This window comes from Rhipicephalus sanguineus, chromosome 7 (assembly GCF_013339695.2).
Source record: "Rhipicephalus sanguineus isolate Rsan-2018 chromosome 7, BIME_Rsan_1.4, whole genome shotgun sequence".
Classification (NCBI taxonomy): domain Eukaryota; kingdom Metazoa; phylum Arthropoda; class Arachnida; order Ixodida; family Ixodidae; genus Rhipicephalus; species Rhipicephalus sanguineus.
The window spans coordinates 50,573,183-50,598,727 of NC_051182.1; the positions used below are offsets into that span (position 1 = coordinate 50,573,183).

Genomic DNA, 25,545 nt, shown 5'->3' on the forward strand with positions numbered 1-25,545 from the left:
ATGGCGCGAGGAGCGCAATGGGCGCATTTAAAAGTCGTCGGCCAGCCCGCTCGCTTCTTATAATATTTAAGCAGGGATAACCTTGCCCTTCCGCTGTCTGCTCGCGCGGTAGTTGCTGCCGGGGGTGGGGGGGGGGGGGCAGATGTTTTTGCTGCGTAGGAGCGCGTCCATCACGGGCCGCTTTTCTTGCTATTGCATTCATTTCTGCGCCCTTGCGGCGAAATTATGACTTGTTTAGATAAGTGCTAAAACGTTAGCCGGGAGTCCATCAGGCACTAGACAAGTGTGAAGGGAAATGTAGATAACCACCACAAATTTGCAGTTGTAAAGCCACCACGGCGTCTAAGCCAGGATGTCGATCCCCTTGGAACTACGCAGAACAGCACCATAACTTGGCGGCTGTTGAGTGCGACTGAAGCACGGAAGCAACCCTGCACAGGAATGCGGCGGCACGAGAAGTAGCATAACGTTGCCGTCGAGGATTGCATAGGAACGGACGACCGGAGCTTGCCGTAGCTGGCAGAAGAGAGTATCAACAGTACAGAGCAGGTGATCACAAACACGAATATTGTAACGACATGTACCCGTACATGTTGTTTCATGGAGGTTGTGCTCGCCAGCCTGTACAAGCCTGTTTCGCCCTTTTGGCCCAAGTGCAATACAGTCACGACCTCCAGTGCATCTTCGGCCGCTCCTTCTCGGATAGCAAGTATTCTGTTTGCTTGCTCGGAATGGCACACACGTGCAAAGTGGCCCAACATTCCACACTTTCTGGACGTCTTATTTCTCACCGTGCAGGTGGCAGAACGTGCAATGTGAAGATAGGAACCACAGCGGACGCACGACAGTGGTGGCTGAATGGCCCCTGTAGCTTCCGCAAGAGTTCTGTCAACCCTGCACACGTCGGCTGCCGACGAGAGTTCCCTGCAGTATTGCGCCGTTATGTCAAAGCTTCTGCCAATGGCTACGGCGCGGTTCATGGTCAATGAAATCATCTGCCTGGCACCCAACGTCGCATGAAGCAAAAGCACCCACCCACTCACCCGGCAACTGGGCACGCAATCCAAAGTATTGCATTTTCACTGCAACGTTGATTACGGTGGCGAAGTAAGCGTCGAGCGTCGCGAGCACAATCGCATATTCGTCAGTCTCCCTTGCGCTGTCGTTCCCCGTGGCTGACACCTCCGATTTATCCAACACATATTGGCTCTGCTTCGCCTGTAATGCATAAAAGTCTGCTGACCTTCTGCCCCAAGTCAATGTAGAAGGAGAACCTTGCAGCGGGCAGTAGATTGGGCGTCGCTGCCCGATGCCACAAGATGATTCTGGAACATCCGACGCTATGGGTTCCAAGGGACGACGGGTTTCCCTGGTGCTCAGAGGAAATGTGGTGGCTGCCGCAGGCTCTTTGTTATCATCGTAGCCATCTGTTGTATTCGTGCTTGCTCCTTCGTATGCGCACGAGCCGAAGGATCTGCTTCGATCGAAAGCCATGAAATTCACTACTTTTGTTCACAGCATTGCAGTATATGTAATTAAGATTATATGTGGCGCCATCAGATGGAAATAAATCTTGTGGCGCCATTTAGAAGCAACGTTAAACGCAACCGCTAGATCAAATAAAAGAGTTTGAAAGTGTCCTTATTAGCCCCGATTTCGCCTTTTATTTTTTTTTCTCTCTCTCTCTTAAGGCAAGGTTTAAGTAAGGCTTAGGTAAGGCTTATACTGCAAATAGCGTTTGCTCTTTGTGTGTTCGCTACGTGTCAAAACGAGGCAATAGAGAAAAAAAAGCCCATATAATTGCTATCATAACAGAAAGAGGGCTCAAAGGATTTTGGTGAAGATTAAGGCGGACGTTGTGCGTCAAAAGTGCCACTGTGTTTAGGAATATTGCATTCTTAAAATTCCTTTCATGTTTTTTATGAAATGCAGCTCATTTTCGATAACGTCGCTACGGGACAGCCATAGATTTTGCGAAGAATTTTCGTTAACGATATAGTGCGTACCTCAAAGGGTGATATGAACGGTTTGCCCCCCCCCCTTTTCGGACCTCGAAATCCGATAGAAGAACAATCAGTTTTGAATCATCGCCGTACTTATTGGGAGTACAGATGCTGCTTTTTATATGTTTTGCTTTACCGAAGACTGGCGTCGCTGTTAAAACGGGACGTTTTGGTAAAATATATGTGCAGTTTTTTTGAGAGAAAAATTGCAACACCAGGGTTTACATCCCGCTAAGACCTATTAAAACAACATATTTGATGGGTTAGGGCGCAGGATGCCAGCCTACGTGCATCATTATAGTGCGCACAAATTTGTTTTCTGTTTTGGGTTCAGTGAATTAACTTCTGCTGTTTTACGAGTGGAAGCCACACTCTGACGTTGAATGGCGGTGCACTAATTGGGTCCGCCTTGGGCTCTTTACAAAAGCGTTTACTCCGTACTTCTGTGGAATCCAGACGACGTGGCCGGGATAGACCACGCTAGCTTCTGTTCAGCTGCGCTGTGACGCACTGAATAAGCAGCAATGGCGAGAACGATATGGGTCTCATTTTACTGCATCAGCTGTCGATGATGGTTTTACGCAGTTTAAGCCTGCATTATACCAGAGTATCTTTGAATTAGGTTCACAGACTTGTGGTTTGTGGAATAGTTACTGCTGCCCGTGCAAATGCTGTAAATTAAGTAATGTTCTTCTCATTATTCTCTAACGGTGCCTTGCTGAAACTTGGCAGATGCTTTGCAAGCCACTACGTCTATTTTCGTGCAACGCGGACATTCTGCAGTCGCACATTTGTTCTAGTAGAGCAGCCCATCACGTGTGCCCTGTATACCCGGTTGTCGCAGCTACGTTCTGATAGCAATTGGAATGAAGTATTAGATAGCGCAACGCGGCCCCTAACAAAGAACAACAGCTGATGAAAAATTATTGTCCAGATACCTCCTGCTTCGCCTCCTATCATCCACGCGTTTGCCTTGTGATATTGCATCCGGTCAGCTATGTTAACTACTTCAACGCTGTTGCGCAGCTTCCAGCAGCGGCGCTCGTATATCATCAGGTGAAATGAATAGTTGCCTTTATTGCAGGGTTTTTGACGGGATGCCTCAATTTTTCTTAAATAACTAAGGATCCTAATTAGTCGGCAGACAAAATAAAACCAGCCTATTTTATTTAGCTATCTCTGGTGCGCAACCATGGTGAGGTATAACTGCTTTAATATATTGAATGCCTGAAGTACGCTGTTTCATCGCTTATAAAAGAAAATTTCACTTCATTTAATCAGCCTCGCGGATGTCAAACTGACAATTTGCGCGAATTTACTGAGCACTAAACCTACGGCGACTTAAAATTTTGGCTACTCCCCTGACCATTATTACACCAATTTCCAAAGACTACATTGAACGCGCTCCTAGAGTGGGATACACTGTAGCCCTGGATTACATTTTAATGAGATATATTTCTCCCATTCAGGTTTGGTCGATTGCTGCATAACATTAGCGGAATGGCCGAATGCAAAGAAAAGTGCTACGCTTTCTTTATGTTTAAAGATAATAAAGAGAACATTCAATCAAATTATTGATCCATTTCTATTTGTCCTTCATTGTCAAATGTGCGTAGCCCTTAACAGGTTTTTTTCCGTCCCTCGGTGTTATTGTGGTACTGTACCTGCCCTCGTACTCGGTGAAAAACCGCCTACAGCGCACAGCAGATGCAGCGGTGTATACAACTCTGCGAAATATTGTAGTGCCGCGTGGTAGGCAGAGTTTACAAGCGGAGCCAGTTGCCACTATCTCATACATTCTGTCTTCATAGAAACCCCCGTCCTTCGTCTCTACACAGAGCTGGCGCCAGTTCAATTTCATTATAGCGCAATTTTCTCTTTTTGAACGATAGCTTACGTGCAGCAAAAGCGGCGTTTCAGGCCAGATGCGCTTTCTCCCACGGCGCGCCGCCATGTGCTGGCGCCAAACTCTATATTGCGCTAAAGTTACATGGTAGAAGTCCTAGCGCGGACCTCAGTTAAACCAGGAGAGAGCGATCGCGTTTCATGATGCGCGAACGTCGCTTCTTGAACCTTTGCCATCTCCTCCTCCTTCCCCGTGTAGCTCCCATTGCGCTTGCCTGGACGTCAAGAAAAAGAAAGTGTCCAAAGTGTGCGAGAAATTGCCGTAATTTCGTCTGTGGTGATCGAATATTTGAAATGATCGATTTCTGCGGCCATAAACTTCAGTACTGCGGTCTTTCGATGATTACGTGGAAGAATAGTCCACGACCGTTTTAAGTCAACGTAACCAACCACACGATAGCAAAGATGAATTTTTGGCTCGGCAATCAAATAATTACGCGGTCCCTAAAGGTAGCCACCTCAACCATTTTATTTATAATGCTTATAATAACTATATAATCCGCGAGCAAAAAATGAATATTTACGCCCATGATTACCGCATACTTTTAGGGGCGAAGCTCCTCAGGGTGTGGGCCTGTCCCTCCTTTGTAGTATGTAGTAGTAGGTAGCCAAGCATAGCGGGATGTGTCCACTCCATCTGATAAAGATGACGATGACGACTGATGATCATGAAGAGTAAGCGCGTTCCAGTATAGTGGAATGTACCCATTGCACGTGATAACGATAGCGATGAGGCTGATGACCATGAAGTATAAGCGCGTTTCGTGACAATGACGACCGATGACCACGAAGAATAGGCGCGTTTCAGTATAGTCGAATGTACCCACTACACGTGATAACGATGACGATGAGGCTGATGACCATGAAGTATAAGCGCGTTTCGTGACAATGACGACCGATGACCACGAAGAATAGGCGCGTTTCAGTATAGTCGAATGTACCCACTACACGTGATAACGATGACGATGAGGCTGATGACCGTGAAGTATAAGCGCGTTTCGTGACAATGACGACCGATGACCACGAAGAATAGGCGCGTTTCAGTATAGTCGAATGTACCCACTACACGTGATAACGATGACGATGAGGCTGATGACCATGAAGTATAAGCGCGTTTCGTGACAATGACGACCGATGACCACGAAGAATAGGCGCGTTTCAGTATAGTCGAATGTACCCACTACACGTGATAACGATGACGATGAGGCTGATGACCGTGAAGTATAAGCGCGTTTCGTGACAATGACGACCGATGACCACGAAGAATAGGCGCGTTTCAGTATAGTTGAATGTACCCACTACACGTGATAACGATGACGATGAGGCAGATGACCGTGAAGTATAAGCGCGTTTCGTGACAATGACGACCGATGACCACGAAGAATAGGCGCGTTTCAGTATAGTCGAATGTACCCACTACACGTGATAACGATGACGATGAGGCTGATGATCATGAAGTATAAGCGCGTTTCGTGACAATGACGACCGATGACCACGAAGAATAGGCGCGTTTCAGTATAGTCGAATGTACCCACTACACGTGATAACGATGACGATGAGGCTGATGACCGTGAAGTATAAGCGCGTTTCGTGACAATGACGACCGATGACCACGAAGAACAGGCGCGTTTCAGTATAGTCGAATGTACCCACTACACGTGATAACGATGACGATGAGGCTGATGACCGTGAAGTATAAGCGCGTTTCGTGACAATGACGACCGATGACCACGAAGAATAGGCGCGTTTCAGTATAGTCGAATGTACCCACTACACGTGATAACGATGACGATGAGGCTGATGACCATGAAGTAAAGCGCGTTTCGTGACAATGACGACCGATGACCACGAAGAATAGGCGCGTTTCAGTATAGTCGAATGTACCCACTACACGTGATAACGATGACGATGAGGCTGATGACCGTGAAGTATAAGCGCGTTTCGTGACAATGACGGCCGATGACCACGCAGAATAGGCGCTTTTCAGTATAGTCGAATGTACCCACTACACGTGATAACGATGATGATGAGGCTGATGACCATGAAGTATAAGCGCGTTTCGTGACAATGACGACCGATGACCACGAAGAATAGGCGCGTTTCAGTATAGTCGAATGTACCCACTACACGTGATAACGATGACGATGAGGCTGATGACCATGAAGTATAAGCGCGTTTCGTGACAATGACGACCGATGACCACGAAGAATAGGCGCGTTTCAGTATAGTCGAATGTACCCACTACACGTGATAACGATGACGATGAGGCTGATGACCGTGAAGTATAAGCGCGTTCCAGACCACGCATTCTCTTTCTGCCATGGATGAAAACGATCGTGCACGCGCTCTCGCCCTCGAAAGGCAAAACGACAATGCCGACAACAAACGTTCCCCTGAGCTTAACGTCATATATGAGGACCCCTGCGTTTGTGTGTCGGGTGTTTCTATAATGATCGAGTGGGCAAAATTTACGCGGATTGACGGTTTCCCAGATTACCTCCGGAGCTTCGCCCACTCATCATCATTCAGTTCGTAGATATGGCGTTACTTTTTTGGCGTGTGTACTCTCAGCAATCTTTTAGGCAGGAAATGTGCTATTCTTGAATAATCGAATGAACGACCGAGGTGCACGCACTATAGGAAGCACTTTAAAAAAACAAAGCTGTCTTTCCTTCGCCCTGTATATTGTGAAGACGCGTCCAGCAAGCACCGTGTCCTTTGAGAAAATCGGAAAGATATATTCGATCTTTGCAAATCACTTGTTTTTCGTTCATCAAAGAGATAAAAAAATAGGTAGCTCATAGTGAACAAAAAACGCTTGATGAGAGTTTTTACTTAATTTCTGGATCTCGATTTAATTACCCCAACCAGTTAGAATTGGTGATCAATCAGGTTTTTTTTTTTGCAATGTTGGGTTGATAATGGTTGTTTGGTCTGGGCATCGACCTGACATTCATGGGCCACTATTATTACAAAGAAAGCAATAGCAGGGGTATTAGTTATGGACCAGATTGAAGAGATTTTTCGTTTAGCACAACTTTATTCTCTCTGAAAGCGAATATAGGCTATTCCCAGGAAAGCCTGCAATTTTCCCATTTGACCGGACCACCTGTCTCCTCTAATTAAAGAGTTAATTGACTTAATTTATTTACCTGCTGTCGTAACTGATGCCTTTACTCAGCTTAAGATGCCTGCCACCAGAGAAAAAGTAATTATGAGGTCAACGTAAAAATATCTCATTTTCCGTATTTCTCAGCATTTTCGGACACATTTCTTGAAACACCCTGTATATTGCCACGCGCTAGCGGTGGCGGAAGAAGAGAGCGCAGAAGTTAGTGGCTGTTGTGGTCGCAAGTAAGCAGCCGTTCGCTTTGAGCTCCCTCTTTGTTGTTCCCTCTCGCGACAGACTGGTGGAGGAGCTGGGTACTGCGACGTCCTAGGCCTGCTGGTCCTGAACCAGAAGCAACCAACGGCAGTGCACTAGGGTCTGCTGATATTCATCGAAGCAGCTGCCGCCTTCAAGGGCTACGACCACAATACGGTCCCCTGGCAAGTCCCGCGAGGAAAATGTTTGCCACGACCGCAACCCAAACCGAGCATGACCCATTCGCTGCCTTACACTGTGTCGTCAACACGCCTCGCACGCCCAACCCATTTCACGGCGATGCCAGTGAGGATGTGGAAGACTGGTTGAACCATTTCGATCGGGTCGCTGTCATCAATGACTGGGACAATCTGCGTAAGTTGAAGAACGTTTACATCTCCCTGTGTGGTACGAGAACGACGAAGCTTCATTCACCAGTTGGCAGGAGTTCCACCGGCAGCTTCGTGAGACCTTCAGCAACACCGAACGGAAAGATAGAGCTGAGCAGGCACTTTCTTCTCGGTTTCAAATGCCGAACGAGAGCGTCGCCATGTTTGTAGAACACATGTGGCGATTGTTTCGACGGGCTGACCCCCTCATGTCGGAGGAAAAGAAAGTACGGCTGTTAATGCGAGGCGTAAAGCAACAGCTTTTCGCGGGCCTCGTGCGCAGCCGCAATCTTTTTGCTGATGTCTCTTAGAAAACGATGTTTTAGGGAAACAAGAAAATGAAGCTCAAAGAGGCAAACAGATGTTTCCGCTGTACCACACTTCGCCATGCCGATAAAATATTTAAGGTAAATGTCAGACGCAAATTATGTCAGAAATGACATGTGACATCTTTGTGCCGAAGCACGGAACCCACAGCCCAGTGTACAGCAGTTTACATAATGAAAGTGAAGATTCAGCATATCAAACACCTACTTGCCAGTTAATGAGCATATTAAGGTTTTTCCCGCAGACTGCAGTCGCATTAGCAACAGGCCGAAGACAATCATGTCAATGTCGTGTAATGCTGCGCACTGGCAGCCAAAGGTAATTCGTTCTGAGAAGCTTGTCCGAGAAGCTCTGGCTGTACACTCTAAGAAAAAAGGGACTAAAAGGGGTAGGGAGGTTAGTCCTTTTGGGGATCAACTGATTTGCCACAACCGATAGTCCTTTTGGGGATGAACTGCAAGGGGATAAACAGTTAGTCTTTCAAGGATTAACTCCCGGAGGACTAACGGTTGCTCCAGTAAGGACGAACAGTTGCTTTTCGGAATGGTCCCTGAAGGACCAAATGTTACTCCTGTAAGGACTAACAGTAGGTTTTCGGAAATGGTCCCTGAAGGAGCAAATGTTACTCCTGTAAGGACTAATGTTTGATCCTCAGAAATTATCCTTGGGAGAGCAAATCGCGCTTTGCAATTTTAAAAAATAGTGGCAAAGTTCCTGCGCTTTTGGGAACGGACATTTCATGGAAACATGCCACTTAAATAGTGCTTTAGATGCGGTACCCACTTTATATGTAATAACTGCCATTAATGCATTTTTTGAGCGCTTGCAAGCCATAATGCTGATCATTCGAATTTACTTTGCCGAAATTGAATGAAATTGTGTATACCGGCTTCAAGACTTGCCCTCGCGAGAATATTTAGTTACGTACCCTGATCTTTCATTCTTTTACAACTTTCAATCTTATGAGCAAGATAAAAACTTAGCGAGAAGTGGCAAATTAGGACACGAAGGAAAGAAGTGTTAATTTCAAGGGCTCGTTTTCTTTGTTATACACAATAATAATCAGAACTAACAGATAATAATGCCAAGGAAAGTATAGGGGATGTTTTTAGTAATAAATGTAAGGTAACTGTGAAGAAAGAAAAGTGGACGAAAAGATAGCTTGCCGCGGGCAGCGACCGAACCTGCGACCTTCGAATAACGCGTCCGATGCTCTACCAACTGAGCTACCGCGGCGCCAACAGGCAGAAAAAAGTGTTCCACACTCGCCGTCATGGCTACTGGCGGCGCTGACTGACGCTCCCACGTTTAAATGCACACATATACCCTACAAAGTGGACGGGGGGACGGCCGCCGCGGTAGCTCAGTTGGTAGAGCATCGGACGTGTTATTCGAAGGTCGCGGGTTCGGTCCCTGCCCGCGGCAAGCTATCTTTTCGTCCACTTTTCTTTCTTCACAGTTACCTTACATTTATCACTAAAAACATCCCCTATACTTTCCTTGGCAATATTATCTGTTAGTTCTGATTAAATTAGGACACGGGAACACGTCACATGAATGACACCACACACACACGCATGCACGCGGTTTTGATTTCTTGAGTGTGTAAGATGCAGATCACCTACGGTGCTCTATGAAGTGTTCAAGGCAAAAAGGAAAACACGGTTCTATTAACATCAATCTTTATTTTTACGAAAACACCAAGAGAGACGAATGCCATCATTTGGTTGGAGTAGGGCCTGTTTCCAAATACCTAGGGCAAGTCCTACCTGGAAGAAATACAAAAAAGAAAATTTTGTTATAAAATAAAGTAGGCAGTAGAGAACGGTTTAATCACGTGAGCCCCAATAATTACGCAGTCGCATGCTCAAAAAACATGCGACGCACAATGCTTTTTTAGTCTTCATAGTCTTTATAACACAATGCACCAAGGGAATGAAAATGATAAACTTACCTTCAAAATTAGCAGAGGCACGTTGTTTGCAGAGCCTGTAAATCCAGAAACTGTTGATCACACCTCGATGTGACGGCGTCCACCTCTGAAGCTTTGCGGAAAGGAAGCTGCGATGGAGTCTTGCATGTAAGCTGAGGTGTCCATTTCTCCGCAGGAAAGTTCCGGTGCTGGCACCAATAAACAGCCGGTACACAGAAACGAACGCGCATGCGCGTCCACAATAGCAGCACATGCAGCGAGGTATGTTCTTCACAGCTGCGGTGATGGTCTGTGTAAATAGCCGCACTCGCTGACCCCGAAACACGAGCAAGAGAGATCACAAGTGACGAACACGACCCGCACTCGACACTCCGGTGAGCGATACTGAAGAAGAAAGTGCGGCGCGGAAAGATACCCAATATGAGCGCTGAAACGTCCGTCAGATTTACACGATTGTCACCGCCAGTGAATCTTGGGAAGCTTATCGGGGAACTAAGTTTCAAGTCCTCATAATTGATGACACAATATTAACACCCTGCAAATTAATCTTTTCTCGCGTTATTTTCTTGATCGCAGAAGTGAGCGGGCCGACGCGCCGACGCCTTCTTGTCATCTGTGCAGTGGATATTTGGAACACGCGTTCGCCGAATTCCTCACCCCTCAGGTCCCCGCCGCCGGCAACCAGCCCCGCGTCGGAGTAGAAATGACAGCTTCGGAACAATAGGGCGCACCTGCCCGAGAGCTAAGCTCATGACCTTTGAAAGAAGCATTCGTGGGATGTACGATCCCTGCTTCGTGTATGCTGCTGAGCCTTGCTCCAAACAAGGGCCACAAAAAAAACGTCTTCCCTTAACCTCTATCCGCGGGAGTAAATAACCAATCGTCCTCCCATTAGTCTTTTCCGAGGTATATTTAGTCCCCCGAATTAGCACACGGCACGCACTTCGCGACAGTTGGTCCTCTCGCGGACTAACAAAACAATTTGAGGACTAAAGCTGACGTTACTCCCCCTTGAGCCGGTTTTTTGTTAGAGTGTAAGGTTAAACAAATACTCATGACAGGTTCGTTTCGAGGAAGTCAAAATGTGTGAAACGGAAGTAATCCTAAGAACAGCAGAATCCTGACACGGACGAAGATAGACGAAACAGTGCCCGTTCCGCTCAGCCTTCCATTATCCTTGTGCTTCTTGCGCTGTTTTTAAGATGAAGCATAAGCAAGTGGCCTAATTCTCTGTTCTAGTAAGTAATGAAGTTAGTCGACGTCCCGAGAAAAATTACCTGCAGTGTCTAAGGAGCGTTATTGACAACACTAGAGGTAGACTTGATTTGAGAAAAAAAAGTACCACTCGGCTGCGAAAGAAGTATGAAAAGGGTAGAATCAAGCTGGCTGATTGTTTATGTTGAAACGGAGCATGCATGAAATACGGAATAATTATCGGGTCAGATCTTTATCGGAAAATGATGACTGGTTGTGCCCGAAAATTAGAACAGTCGTTGACAGCAGCAGAAACCATTTTTGGTTCTACAGTGCTGCGTAAGCGAAGGTATCCCCAACCACAATAGCGTCAACCGTAACGGTGCTGCATGTTAACGCAGATAATTAAAAAAAATTGATAATGCAGTGTCCACAGCGCAAGTTTTCCTACAAAGACAACGAGGATGTTCCTTCATGCTAGAAAGGTCTTTGAAAACGGATTAGGTGTCATAGGATACAAAGGCAGCGCGCTTAAAAGTAGTCCACCATACAGCATAAGCCATCTTATTATGTTACTAAATCCAAAGAGTAAGGTTGCCGGAAAATGTCTGATTAGTAGAAGAGAGACACGTGATCACATATAGTTGAGAAAGCTATTATTAAGCACTTTTCATTGCAACTCAGATGTGTCAATGTCTGCAGTGATGAACGATTTCACTTTCTTTAGCACGAGCTTTTGATGTTTTCAAATCAATTACCTGTTTAGGAACATGCAAAGCTGCGGTATTTGCAAGCCCAGTACGAGGCTAGACTCCGGCCATAACGTAGGTTCACTAAAAAACGTGCATGCATTAAAAACTGCATGCACGTGTGCTGCTTAACACAGGCGCATTCCCTCCCGGTATGAAAGCTCTTAATGTACGCGATAATAATTACTGACAAACACAAAACTCAAATATCAAAGCTTATTACTCAGCCACTGCCGTTATACGTGAATTCAATTAAACGATCTGCTACAGAGCCAAATAGGTTGATACGAAAATTATTCGCGAAGCTTGCTTATCAGCTAACCTGTCCTGCCAGCGTCGTTGTGATGGTAAAGCAGCTGTCATGTTTGGGAGCGTTGTGTTCGCAGTGTAGATTTGCAGATGGAAAACGCGGTGTATGTATTCTCAATTATATGAACGGGATGAGTGTGTAGGACAATGTCGGAAAAAAATGCAATCCTTTCACACGGCCACGCGCCGAGGGCGAATGGGAAGAGGCACAATGAGTTACAGCCAACAATATAAGGAACGCCGTCGTCACGAGCCCATTTAAGAGCACCGTCCATCCGCAGACCTGCAGAAATCCAAACGGCCGACATGATTGCTTTGAAGACAATAGCATTTTCGGCTGCATTTATTCTTTCGGCAATTGCTGCGGCTTCTGCGGCGGATCGTAAGTATAAGCTGTTTTAAAATACTCCTGCGACCTACTCTATTAGAATACATATCTGATATACTAAACCCTCGCCCCTTTCACCATTATACGAAATTATTCTATATACGTCGTTTGGATTCTCAGTGGGCACCTCTACATTTCCTGGCTGAAGTTCACGGTTGTGAAGAACTCATGCACATCTGCAGCTAGCTTGAAACGCCTGAAGGTCTTTGTTGCGCGATAATGCTCATTAGAAATGGTGGATGTATATGGCAACAGGTAACACTCCGAGGGCTAAATACAGTTCTTTTAGGTTAGATATATTACGCATAGCAGTGGAAAGGAATAGTAGGACGGCACCTGCCACAGATTTATTGTTATTATTTCGTACACGTCATGCAAAGTTTTTGGTTCGCTATTAGGCTTACACGGTAATTGCAGCTCACTTGGGAAATCAAAGCCGTAGTTTGTAGATCATGGGAGGAATTGAATGACTTTGCGTTATAAGGATAACTGAACGGAAAGTAGATATTAAGAATTATTACATACCTAATACATACTCAGCCCACAAGGTTCGCTAAACTCAATGACAGCCTCACTGCTGTATAGGGTGGCAACAACGGTAAGACCAGGAAGCAGGGCTTGGGCGCTATGTTCGCCCCTGCTTTTACGCCGGGGGGTCATGAGATGATATTGTCTGTGGATAATAGATGCTGCGGAACCAGTCTTTCGATATCCATGTATACTCAGCTCTGTATTGAATTGAAATTTCGGTTTATCTTTAGAAAATGCACTGGCGATTTCTACTTGAACGTACATTACTATGCACGAGAAACCGTATGACTTTTTCGCTATATGCTCTGCCATTTCTGTTTCGATGTGAATTCTTTAGAGTGTTTGCACGCGCGCGATGAGAATCTTACGCCCCTGGATAACCTGCTTTCGAAGCAATTTCGGCGAAGTCTTTGACAAACCGCCGAAAGTAGGAGCCGAGTCCCACAAAGCTGCGAACATCTTTGGCGGTTGTCGGCACAGGAAAGTCCTTCACGGCTCGATTTTTTACAGCGAAAGCTGTTATGAGATCATTTCACCGGCCGTTTTTGGTGCCGTAGTTGTCCGCCGCCGCCGCCGCCGGTGTCCGTAACCAGTATCGCTCGAAATAGGAAAAAAAACGATATAAGAAAAAAATTCCAGGACGGAACGAGGTTCGAACCTGGGCCCTCTGCGTGGGAGCCCAGTATTCAACCTCTGAGCCATGCCGGTGCTTGAAATTGCTTTGCAAAAAGGTCCTATACAGGCTTCATGTCGGAAAGGAACCACATTAGCATATGCAATATAGCCTGGTAGAAGAGTAAAATAAGCACCAAGCGTCGCACAACGCGAATTCTGTAACCAGGCGTCACACAATGCGAATTGCGCAACGAGTAGGTTGTTGAATGCTTCCAACCCATTACAAAGGACTCTGCCATAATTCTTCATCGTCATCAGGCACAGCATCAACAAAGTGCGCATAATGCCTTACATGCGTATAGCAGGTACCAACGCTCTCCGTAGAATGACGAAAAATGGCACAGTGCCTGCTGCCATACTTCTCAAAAATTACAATGATTTATAGCGTAGTGGGTTCCTCACAAGTGCACTTGTATTGGTTGCCAAGGAAGCCCATAAGCGCATGATCCAGTTCCTCGGGGTCTCAGTAAAATTACACTGATTTATAGCGTAGTGGGTTCCTCGCAAGTGCACTTGTATTGGTTGCCAAGGAAGCCCATAAGCGCATGATCCATTTCCTCGGGGTCTCAGTAAAGTTCTTCGCCCCCCCCCCCGTCTCTCTCCCACGTCAACGTGTGTTATACAGCATGACGTGAGAGGGAAATAGTGTCCGGGCGTCACCCAATGCAAATTACATAACTGGTGGGCCGTTTAAAGATTCCAACCCATTACAAAGGGCTGAGCCATAATTCATCGTCATCAGTCATCGCGTCAACAAAGTGCACATAATGCCTTACAGACGTGTAGCTGGTGCCTCGCTTCTCCGCAAAATGACGAATAATGGCTTAGTAGGTGCTTCCCAACTTCATAAAAATTGTGATTTATGGCGTAGTGGGTACCTTTCTAGTGTACTTGTATTGTAGCCCCAAGAGAGCTTAACGGGCTCTAGAAACGCCGCTCTTCCAGCTTTCGCTGTGACTGTGCTGCGGTTTCAGCGCAGGCCTGGCGTTTTTTTCCGGATTAGGCTGTACGCCGGAGGCATCAACAATATGCCCAATGATCGTAATGTGGTGGCGGCCGAACCGGCACTTGGACGAATTAAGCTGAAGTCATGCGAGACGGACACTTGAAGAATTGTTGAGAGTCTCTCAAGGTGTGTTTCGAACGTGGGCGAAAACACAATTACGTCATCTAAATAACATAGACATGTAGACAACTTGAATCCGTGAAGCAGAGAATCCATCATTCGTTCGAATGTGGCTAGGGCGTTACATAGGCCGAAAGGCATGACCTTGAACTGGTAGAGGCCGTCGGGTGTTACAAAGGCCGTCTTCTCTCGGTCCACGGGATCCACAGCGATCTGCTAATATCCGGAACGGAGGTCGATGGAAGAGAAGTACGCGGCACCATGCAGACAATCAAGGGCCTCGTCAATTCGAGGTAGAGGGTAGGCGTCTTTTCTTGTGATGTTGTTGAGATGGCGATAGTCCACACAAAAGCGTCACGATCCGTCCTTCTTTTTAACTAACACTACCAGAGACGACCAGGGACTGGAGGACGGCTCTATAATGTGCTTCGCTAGCATCTTATTTACTTCCTGTTGGATGACGCTCCGCTCAGACGCAGACACTCTGTAAGGGCGGCAAAATCAAAAATGTCCTGGTAGGACCCAAAAACGCGCTGGAGGGCTTCAACGTGTTCAGGCGGAAGGTCAGCGGCGATCATGTTAAAAATTTGACGGTTGCCACTATTTGTTGTCGGTGGCGTCCGCTGCGTAAGAACAGCGGCATCCAAGGCGAAAGCTTCGACCGGTGAATCTAGTAGCGAACAAAGGTGGGCTACGGAAATGCCTTGTGGGAGCACTTGATTTGCGAAGCCGAAATTTACCACTGGTAGCCAGGTTCTGCTAGCCGTGATGCTAAGAACCGTATAGGGAACAGCAACACAATGCGTGAGCAGCAAGTCGGGAACAGGCGCAGCGTAGTAGTCACCGTCTGACACAGCTGGAGAGCACAACATATCGACGTACGTAACATACTACGGGGGCAGATGAATAAGGTCGCTGCAATGTAATCGGCACGAAGTTTGGGACGGGGGATCACTGAGCTGTGGCAGTTCAAGGCGCAGCACACCAGCGGAGCAATCAATAAGCGCAGAATTGGTGGCAAGAAAATCCAGCCCAAGTATGAGGTCGTGGGGACATGTGGCAAGCACAGTAAAAAGGACGACCACCTGATAGCCGGCAACGGTAAGCTGAGCTGTACACATCCCAACGACAGGAACGATGCCGCCATCCGCGACTTGTACCACATTGGTCAAGGGTGGCGTCAGAATATTCTTCATGCGACGACGAAAATCCACACTCGTGGCAGAGACGTGAGCGCCTGTGTCGATCAAAGCTTGAACAGGAGTGCCATCAACATTTACTTCAAGTGTGTTCTGGTGTAGACGTAAGGGCAACAGAGGATTGTTGGGTAAGGTCGACAGGGCAGCTTCACCTCCACAAGCTGCGCAGCCTAGTTTTCCGGGGACATGCGGCGGCTAAATGACGGCGAGGGCGAGCGGCGACGCCTTGGTGGACGAGAGGAACGGCTTGGAGGCGGCGACGATGGGAAGGTGCGACCATAGTCCTCAGGGGCGGCGAATGCTGAAGACTCAGTGCGGGTCGGATGACGGCGATTCATTGTGCAGAAGGGGCCGTTGTAAGCGGGATGCTGGCTACGAGGAGTAGAGGGCCACTGACTGCAACAGTAACAAGCAATGTGGCCTGCACGACCACAGCGAAAGCAGATCGGCTTCTCATCTGCTTTACGCCATTCAGAAGGGTTCCTGGAACGAACAGGGTACTGACGGCGGCGTGTTGTTTCAGAGGCTACGGAGGTGTCAGTATTGTTCATGGCACATACAGTGGAGCACAGACCCAGGTTGGCGAATTCCTGGCGGACAACGGCCTGGATCAGGGCGACAGTGGGGGCCGGTGTCTCGGACAACATCGGTTTATGGTCAGCCGGGCACATAGCCTCGAGTTCGCGTCGGACGATGCGTGTCACATCGTCAGTTGTGGACGGCTGAAAAGGAGTTCCTTCGCAAGACGACGTTGCAGCGGTGTTGGGAAGACGATGGAACTGATGCGGAATGCGCCGACTCTTCGCTTGTTCCAGGCGGCGACAATCCCTAATTACGGCGTCCATGGTCGTGACGTTGGTAAAAACGAGCACATTGAACGCATCGTCTGCGATACCCTCCAAAATGTGAGAAATCTTGTCAGCCTCGGACATGTTGTGGTCAACCTTTTGACACAAAGCTAAGACGTCTTGAATATAGGTCAAGTAGGGCTCGGTTGACGTTTGAGTACGTACGGCCAATCCCTTCCGTGCAGCAAGCTGTTGACCAAATGGGTTGCCGAAAATATCACGGAGCTGTTGTTTGAACATGTCCCAGCTTGTAACTTCGTGCTCGTTTGTCTCAAACCAGACGCGACGAGTTTTGTCGAAATAGAAGATGACATTTGCCAGCATAACGGTTGGATCCCAGCCATATTGCTTGCTGATGCGCTCGTACATGCTGAGCCACTTGTCCACATCGATGTTGTTCTCCCCAGTAAAGGTACTGGGGTCACGGGGTTGCGTTAAAGCGACGTACTGGGCTGTTGTCGGAGATGTTGCCGACGTAGCTGGCGAAGGCGTGTCATCACCCGGAGCCATGGTTGCAGACTTAAGAATGCGTCCACTGCGGAGCTCCGTCGTCAAATAAAAGTACCCCTGACCTCCACCAAAAATGTTGCGGGGAAAATACAATACTGAGTCAGTAGCAAGCCACAGCACAGATCGCAACACAACGTCGACTTCTTCACCTCTTTTCCAGCTGCCTTTTCAGGGTATATCCCACTATGCCCTATTAGCGTAGGTAAAAACCACGCCACAATAAGTAGTTCTAGCGTTTCGCAAGTGCGAAGCTGTGAGTTCTATTGAGTGATCATGTTTGTTGCGGAGGCAACTACTCAGACACATACGATGGTCTACTGAAAACTTCTCTCATTATTGCAGCGTATTTTGGCTCACATACATCAACAGCCCGTGATTAAAATTGCAAAGCGAAGGCTGCACAACCTCAAAAGTAAAAATGTGGTTTCCAGTGATGCGTAAAACTAGCTTAAAAGCAGCGTGAATACAATTCATTACAAGCTGATCTACACAACAAATATAAAGTTGTGAAAATATTTGTCGTAAAGAGAGACTGGCAACTCTAAGAGCGTCTGAAATTTTTTCCATCGGCTTACACTCTACTAATGTGAGTAAATAATAAAACAGAAGTTATTGTACATTCAAAAGAACCAGGCATCAATAATTCATTAATAGAATATCGAGATGGCGAGAGTTATAATTGAAATTAAAATAGAGCACCTGGCACTCTTGGTACAGGGATAGTTTTTTTCGGTAGAGAACGTAAATATTTGTCATAGCTCAAATTTTTTTCGTGCCTCCCGCTTATTTCTTGCAGAGTCATGTGTACAGGTTACCTTCCCGAATATCTTCCACTTCGGCGAGGTAAGCGACCTTTCGACAGATAAGTATTTATTGTACGGGAGCGAATCTTCCGTTGCTACAAAAAATACATAGAAGCGCTTGCCGGCATAAACTGCCGTAAGGAAAAAAAAACTGCTGCTCGCGTTGAAAAACATATAAACGAAACTTCAGATACAGCGACGCCATCTTGCGCTGCTTAGACTGAAAGGAGAAAAACAGTGAAATATCGGACATATCACTGGCAACAACAGACGTAGAATGTTGTCACATGATACTGAAGTCCACTGTGTCCGTCGATTTACCTGAGGATGTGTATCTCAGTTTTCACAATAACTGTGCGTTTATAGTGCAGGCTGCAAATACCGCACATTAGAAACAGATAAGCTATATCTTTTTGCATAAGCTATATCTTCCAAACGCAATTCGCTGAAAAAAATATGTTGGTGTGTTATTTCACTGACGCGTAGCAGTTGACAGGTATTTGTTCTGACCTATGAGTCAGAGAAGTGCCGGCGAGTGCGGCCGGCTGCTTTCGGTGAGCCTGCGTCTGTTGCTGAAAGCACGTCGCATCGATGGTCATTGCTCCTTGTGCGGACACTGTAGACATGAAAAAAATGGTTAATTTAGGTTAACGAATGTCCAGACTGTACTTTACAATCATTCCTACACGTTGGAACTGCGTGTACACAAGCCAGAAGCGTCAGTGGCATGTAGACGTCCTCGGCTGGTACGCTAGGCCCAACGCTCGCTGGGAGTCGCACTGGGTAGGACCGATCTCGGCCCAGATGAGTTGCGATGGTAGAAGTTTCTGCATTTTGGCCTCGGATCCTTTTTAACGGTTACCTAACGTATAGCTGCAGTAAGTGTAAGTGAAAGAATTGCCCGTGATGCGTTTCCGGTGGGGCGATATCGAACGACTGCTGTTTTTCTGGCCTCCGTTGGGAGAGGTCGCGAAGCCAGAGCTCATTTACTTCTTGTCAAATGCACGGCAATGTAATGATTGGCTCTGTATGTTCAGACCGACGCCTTGAGACTCATAGACATTACCATATGGAGTCGTTACCACAACACATCACGAATGCAAAACTGATATATATGCGCGGCATGCACAAAATGTGTATTCATTGCTGCTCCGTGCTCCGCAAGAATTAACGACGTTGTTGGCACTCCATGATTAAAAAAAGCGTGCTAGAAAGCAAAATGATCACTGTTGGCTGCTTTGGTTATTAACATATTCTCCTCCACATTCGACAGCGGAACATCAAAAGTGACCGTGATTCCACATATCACGTAGACCATGAAAATAGTGCGCATATGTCATCGTCTTTCTCTGCCAAGCTAGAATTTGTGACAGACATTCCGGACCTGTTAGGATCGCATCTATCGGTACTATCGAATCAAACACTCGATATTCAACGATAACAACGTATTCCGCTGCGCACAATACTGAAAGCAGCGCGCGGCACTAGCAGAAATAGTACAGGATCGAGTATGTGCCAGGGCACGCTAGGGGAAATTCCAGCGTCTCCAGTGCTTCCCAGTGAGCGCCAGCGGCAAAGCCAGTGCCCTTACCAGTGCGACCCAGCTCTTTCCCAGTGCTTTCACCGGGGTCGCAGTGAATCCGAGGGTATACCATTTGTGCCAGTGCGATCCAGCGCCAAGAAACCTACTTGTACCACGCTGGGGGTACTGGAACGGCGCTGGTTTATGCAATAGGGATGGAAAGTCACGCGAACGCCGCTTTTCATATTTTTTTAAAATCAACCAAACGCCGCAAATGCAATGTGAACGCGGAGATCCCGCGACTGGGGCCAGGAGTCGTGCGGGTGGTTTTTTTTGCGATTCATGTTTTTTGTGTGCTGCATGCCGGATTTGCGCCACCTCAGCTGTCTTATTAGCCGTTTAAGCCTGTCGCCTTAAATTTGGAGCATATTTATAGTGAAGGTTACATTGCGCAAGCAGGTTCTGGCTGCAGCAAATTCGAGCTGAAGTGTATGCGTGAGATACTTCAATCGCATAACTGAATAGGTCGCTTACTCGCCGATACTTTCTGAGCGCTGTGTTCAGTGAAGAGATGTGGTTCCACAGATTCCATCAAAGCGCCAGTGAGCACCGTGGCAGTGAACATGCTGTGATAAATGTTTGTCTTCTGGGGTTGTTGCGACCGGCCTTTGCAGACACCAGAGACTCGGGACGAAGATGCAGAGGCAGCATGAAGAGACTGACAAGAAAGTTGATGGGGTTTATTTACATTGTTTACGCGGCGAGCATTTCCTTACATGACGAACATTTCTTGTTACATAACAAAGATTTCGCGTCGAAAGAGCCCGTGGGGCTCATTTTAAAGGGTATTTTTTTCCCAGATCCCTAGATGGGGAAATTGCTCCATGTTGGGATGGTCCCATCACGTCACACACAGCGCTAATGAGGGTGCCGCCCACACCCGGTCAACGTTCCCGACTGGAGCGTGGTCACTGCACTCTGCAGCTGTGGCAACAAGGGTATCCCTCTATGCCATGTGAAGGCAGTAGGGCGAGGGATCAGACGCTTGGGAAACCGGGCGCGTCAAAACGTCCGCTGCTCTGAAGTACCTCACCGCTATATTAGCAGGACTGGTTTTCATCCACGCTGCCGCCACTGTCTCTTGAAGGCAGTTTTGGCGAGAGGAAACCATTACGGTCGTCTCGTCGAACCTTGCTGTGTAGGACTGCATGGCACCTACTTCTCGTTTCGGGAGGATAATTCAAGTGTTTGAACGGCTGAAAGCAGGCAAGCAGCCCTTCGACGCCTTGTTCAAAAAACAGGGGACGCCGCTTCCCCCTTCGGATTAGGGGCCGATCGTAACAGGGTGCAGTATCTGCATACTTGCGTCTTTATTTACTGATTTTGCCTGGCTATTTTGAAATAAAAACAGCCTCGCTTGCCCTTTTTTATGCTTCACTGTCTTTCATTAATAACTTCAGTTGGAAAATACACGCGTATTCGTCTTTGTTTTATACCTGTTGTTCGATGTACACAGGTATCTTCGAGATGCTTCACAAAGTAGCACGATTGACTACTTTACTTTTACAAGTCGCAATCACAGAAACTTACCTTTAAGTTTCATCCATCCTTAATATTTCTATTATACGCTTATTATATCTCTAATATTTTTTTTCGTATGTCCCTCTTCATGTTTCAATTCAAAGCAATTAGCCACTAAGATTTCTTCGAAAATAGGCTCGACAAATTTGCTTTAATTGAAGTAATGTACAATTTCAGTGCTTGGGTCAACCACAGGACATGTGTCATAATCCGGTAAGTTGTGACTTCTGCAATCGGGAGGCATCATTTTACTGAAAGATGTAAAAACGCAACACTTTCCTCCTTACTAATCACATGGCCTGCTCCATTCGATTGCATAGAGACACCATTGTAATCATATCATGTAAAAGAACATGCGCAGGTGACGCATATCTATATGGAGAAATAAATTATTCAGTAATCATTCCCCTGCCTTGGAGTAATTACGAAAATGACTTAGAATACTGCGCTTTGTTTTGTTCTCATCGTGTAGCTCTTTATGTCCACGTAGGTGGGCACGGTTGACTTATGTCAAAACCTAAATATTGTCTGGCCTAAGACAATCATGTAATATGAGGCGCGCCTATGCAATGGTGTAATGATTATGGCCCCCTCTGCCTGTTCAGCCTGCCATGGGCCTCCATTACTGAGCGTGTCTTCATGTCTTCGAAACTTAATTATCGCTAGGACTGAACGCCCACGCCGGAAGCTCAGTAGAACAACGCTGAATCGAGATTACAGCTATGCACCCTGCGAAATTCATTTCACTTGTAGCACCACAGTGTATTGCGTCAATATGCATGCTGCCAACTTTACAGAATGTCGAATGGGATAGGTGCTTTAAGTGATCAGCAGTGGCCGAGCAATCGCTATGTAACCTACATTAGGTGCCAAATATATTAATTCCTCGTTTAATGCGCTGAAGACACACTCGTAAATAGTTGTGCCGTGTAACCGCTCACAGTGTATTTCAGTTTATTTTTTATTTTTTTATTTATATGTGCCCTCGGAGCCTCAAATACAATGATTGAATTAATAATTGTGCTCAACACCCTCTTTCGGTGGCAGAATAAGGATTGGTGCCTCTGGAGTCCTCACATCTGTTTTTAGGCTGTGTATGTATATGAATACGTTCAGCAAGAAAATAGAGTTGTTTGGCAGTTCATCACGCTCGCACAAAAGCGCTCAACACGAGCCATAATAAGGCTAGAAATGCTCAAAACCAGGTTAAAATGAACGAACAAGCTCTATTATAATATCATTAACAGAAATAAACTAGAAGTAATTGCAGTAATCAACTTAAAATTACTGAAAATATTTGGACCAACGTTACTAGAACAAACTCAGTTTCAAAGCTCCGTATCTCCGCCAGCGGAGGAGGGTGGTCCGAACGGCGGTCGCGAGAACTAGCGGCGCTGCAGTTCCGTCTTGCGCCACTATCGGCGCGTCGTCTGACGCTGCGGTCCGCCGCGCAGTTGCTCGCGGCAATTGTGCGGCAACTTTCTTATTGTACTAGTTAGGTCGATACTTAGGTGGATATGCGTAAGGTCGTGTGTATGCATTGGCCCGCGTGCGTTCTTTATTGATTGGCTAAGAATCGATGTTCGGTCTATATTGCCACGCCCACTTCTTGTTTTATTTGATGTATTCGGGTTTGACCAGCAAGGACGGTTATCAACGCTCGACGCTGTCCGCGAAGCAGTGTTCGAGAAGCTTCGCGATTGTAGTAGATCGTTTTGGTAAGATTGCGCGCCGCACGCGAATGATCCAGCTTTGTCGAGAGATAACGCCGCCACCAGCGATATCGCTGGAAAGTTCGATAGCGCCTGTATAAAAGCCGACGCGCTAGACCGCTTGTCATTTGATCGACGGTCGACGCTCTGTTCGCCGCTATCAGTGTATTGCTGTAGTTTGACTTTCAGTTTCCCGGCCACAAGTTCGGCCAAATCGTCGACGTCACGACCCTGTGACAATATTTGAGCTGTCTCCACTGCGCTTAACTTCCAAGCATAGGAGTTTCTAAGCGAATGAGGGCTTTCAGCGTAATTTTTATAACTACCACTACAATTTTAGCCACTGCCGTCTTATCTAGACCAAGAATAACCCAACACGTTTGTAAAAGCCTTTATAGTGTACGAAGAAGCGTACTTACCCGAGATACAAAAACGTTCTAGAAAAACTGTACTCATGTTGTCTACAATTTATTGAAAAAGCTTTCTCAAAAAACACCACCAACGCTTTGCAATGTTTACAAGACACGTTTTCGCGACGGTTAAAGGGATACTGACCCAAAATCGGACAATTTTACGAGAACTCGGTAAATGAAATCTCAGTGTGCGATTACATCGAATAGATGTCGTCTCTGAGCAATGTTTTCAGCGGATAGTTGTGTTTTCGGTGTCTCATCTTTCTACGTCGCATCCTTATACGGTGCCTTAAACAATTCGAACAGATCGGCCGTGATGTGAGCACCGAGCAGTTATTCGCGCGTACTCTGTCGCTAGAAGAGTCGTCGGTATTCAACTTCAGTTTTTCAACTTCACCGAGCAGATGTTCCATGCCCGCAGCACTTCTTTCACTGTACGACAGCCGTTTGCGTTTCGTGCTGTAGCCGTTCACTACGCAGTTAAACTTCTCGTCAAGTACAATTATCTTTTGCACAAGTAAGTCTCCGTTCCCGAAGCAAAGTGTGGGGTTAGGCTATTTGGTATTCCATTATTAAACTGCTCAGCGCAAAAAATTTGACACGGCACACATAGAAAAGACGAGGACCAGCACTGGTCCTCATCTTTTCTATGCGTACCGTGTCAAATTTTTGCGCTGAGCAGCCCGTTCTCGAGCCGGCGAGTGTAAAATATTCCGCACATCTTGTTCGATACCTCATCGTAAAATCTCTCGAAAATCCACTGCTTTGAAGGCATAGCAACAGCTAACAACTGATCGATGTCAGTGTGATGCAACTCTCAGTCTCGGTAGCGTATATAGGTAATCGCCTGCCTTTCGTTTTGCTGTTCTATTTCTGGCGGCTCCTCCAAACTGGGCACTGGGCTTTCGCGGGACGCCGTGCGGTTTGGGGAGGATTTGTGCCTAAACCCCGAACATTTTGGCTTTGAAATGTGGGGTGGAAGTGCTGGGAACAAGCGCGGCACGGCACCGGGCGCAAGTTCCCACTTTCCACGTGGGATCAAAACTTCTTGTCCCGCAACGACACGACGATAGTGCTTTACAATGTCGTCACTCTCAAAATGAACGCCACAGACCTTGCATTTCGCAGTAACCTTCCTATCTTTGCGATGCAAAGCTTGAATGGCGTAGGGTCTTTTAGAGGTCCGAAGAAGTGTCGTGAAGCGGAGTCGTCGTTGCGGTAGCCGCTCTTGCAGCCCGGCGAAAAGCAAGTCGGCATACCGCACCGTGAATCTGTTCGCCCTCGTTACGCTTCGTACATCACGCACGTGTCTTCGTAAAAGTCGCTAAGCCTGGTCAAGAACAGTCGCAAAAATGACGAGCGAACAAAACGCAGACGTCGCTGTAACCCACGTGCGCTCGTACATCGGCGCCGCCGATCACAACAAGCGCCAGCCGCGGGAGCTAGACGTGACTGCAGCGCCACTAGTTCTCACGACCGCCACGCGGACCGCCTCTCCGGCGGAGCTTTTAAACTGAGTTTGTTCTAGTAACGTTGGTTTGGACTACATGCGGCTGACTCCGGGGCCGCGCTAGAGAGGGCGCCACCTCCTCGCTGAGTGAACGAACGCACTTCTTCCTGCGCCTCGCCGGCGCGGCATCGCTACGTCTACAGTGTACTAGAATGGGGCAGTGGGCTCACTGCCGTATCCCTGCGCCGCGCCGCCATGGCCCTCTCCGCGTCGACAGCCTGGGCGCCCGCCAGGGGCGCTGCCGCCAGTTTCTCCTGAAAACTTCTCTTGCGGGGTGCGAAGCGCGTCCCCTGGTCGGGGTTACGCTGGTTACGATGTAGTTCCGGGGGGATCAACAAACGCGGAGTTGAAGGCGGTAAGAGGGCCACCACAATGACACATAAAAGAGACCACAAAAAAAATGGAGGGAGGAGGAGGTCGAACATTTTATTCTTCTTTTAAGCTGCAGATTCCCCTGCAGCGCATGTTCACGCCATTCATTCGTTTGAAGGACCTTTGTCGATCGGAATCACGCGTGCCGCTTTGCTGCATTTACGTATGCTTGTTTTTCTGAA

The 25,545-nt window shown here is 47.1% G+C and overlaps 1 non-coding gene across 1 annotated transcript; it reads left to right on the forward strand.

Annotated features, from left to right (window-relative positions):
- Nucleotides 1–9,340: 9,340 nt before the first annotated feature.
- Nucleotides 9,341–9,413, forward strand: Trnat-ugu (transfer RNA threonine (anticodon UGU)). The gene has a single exon. It is a non-coding gene; the product is annotated as a tRNA-Thr (tRNA).
- Nucleotides 9,414–25,545: the final 16,132 nt, after the last annotated feature.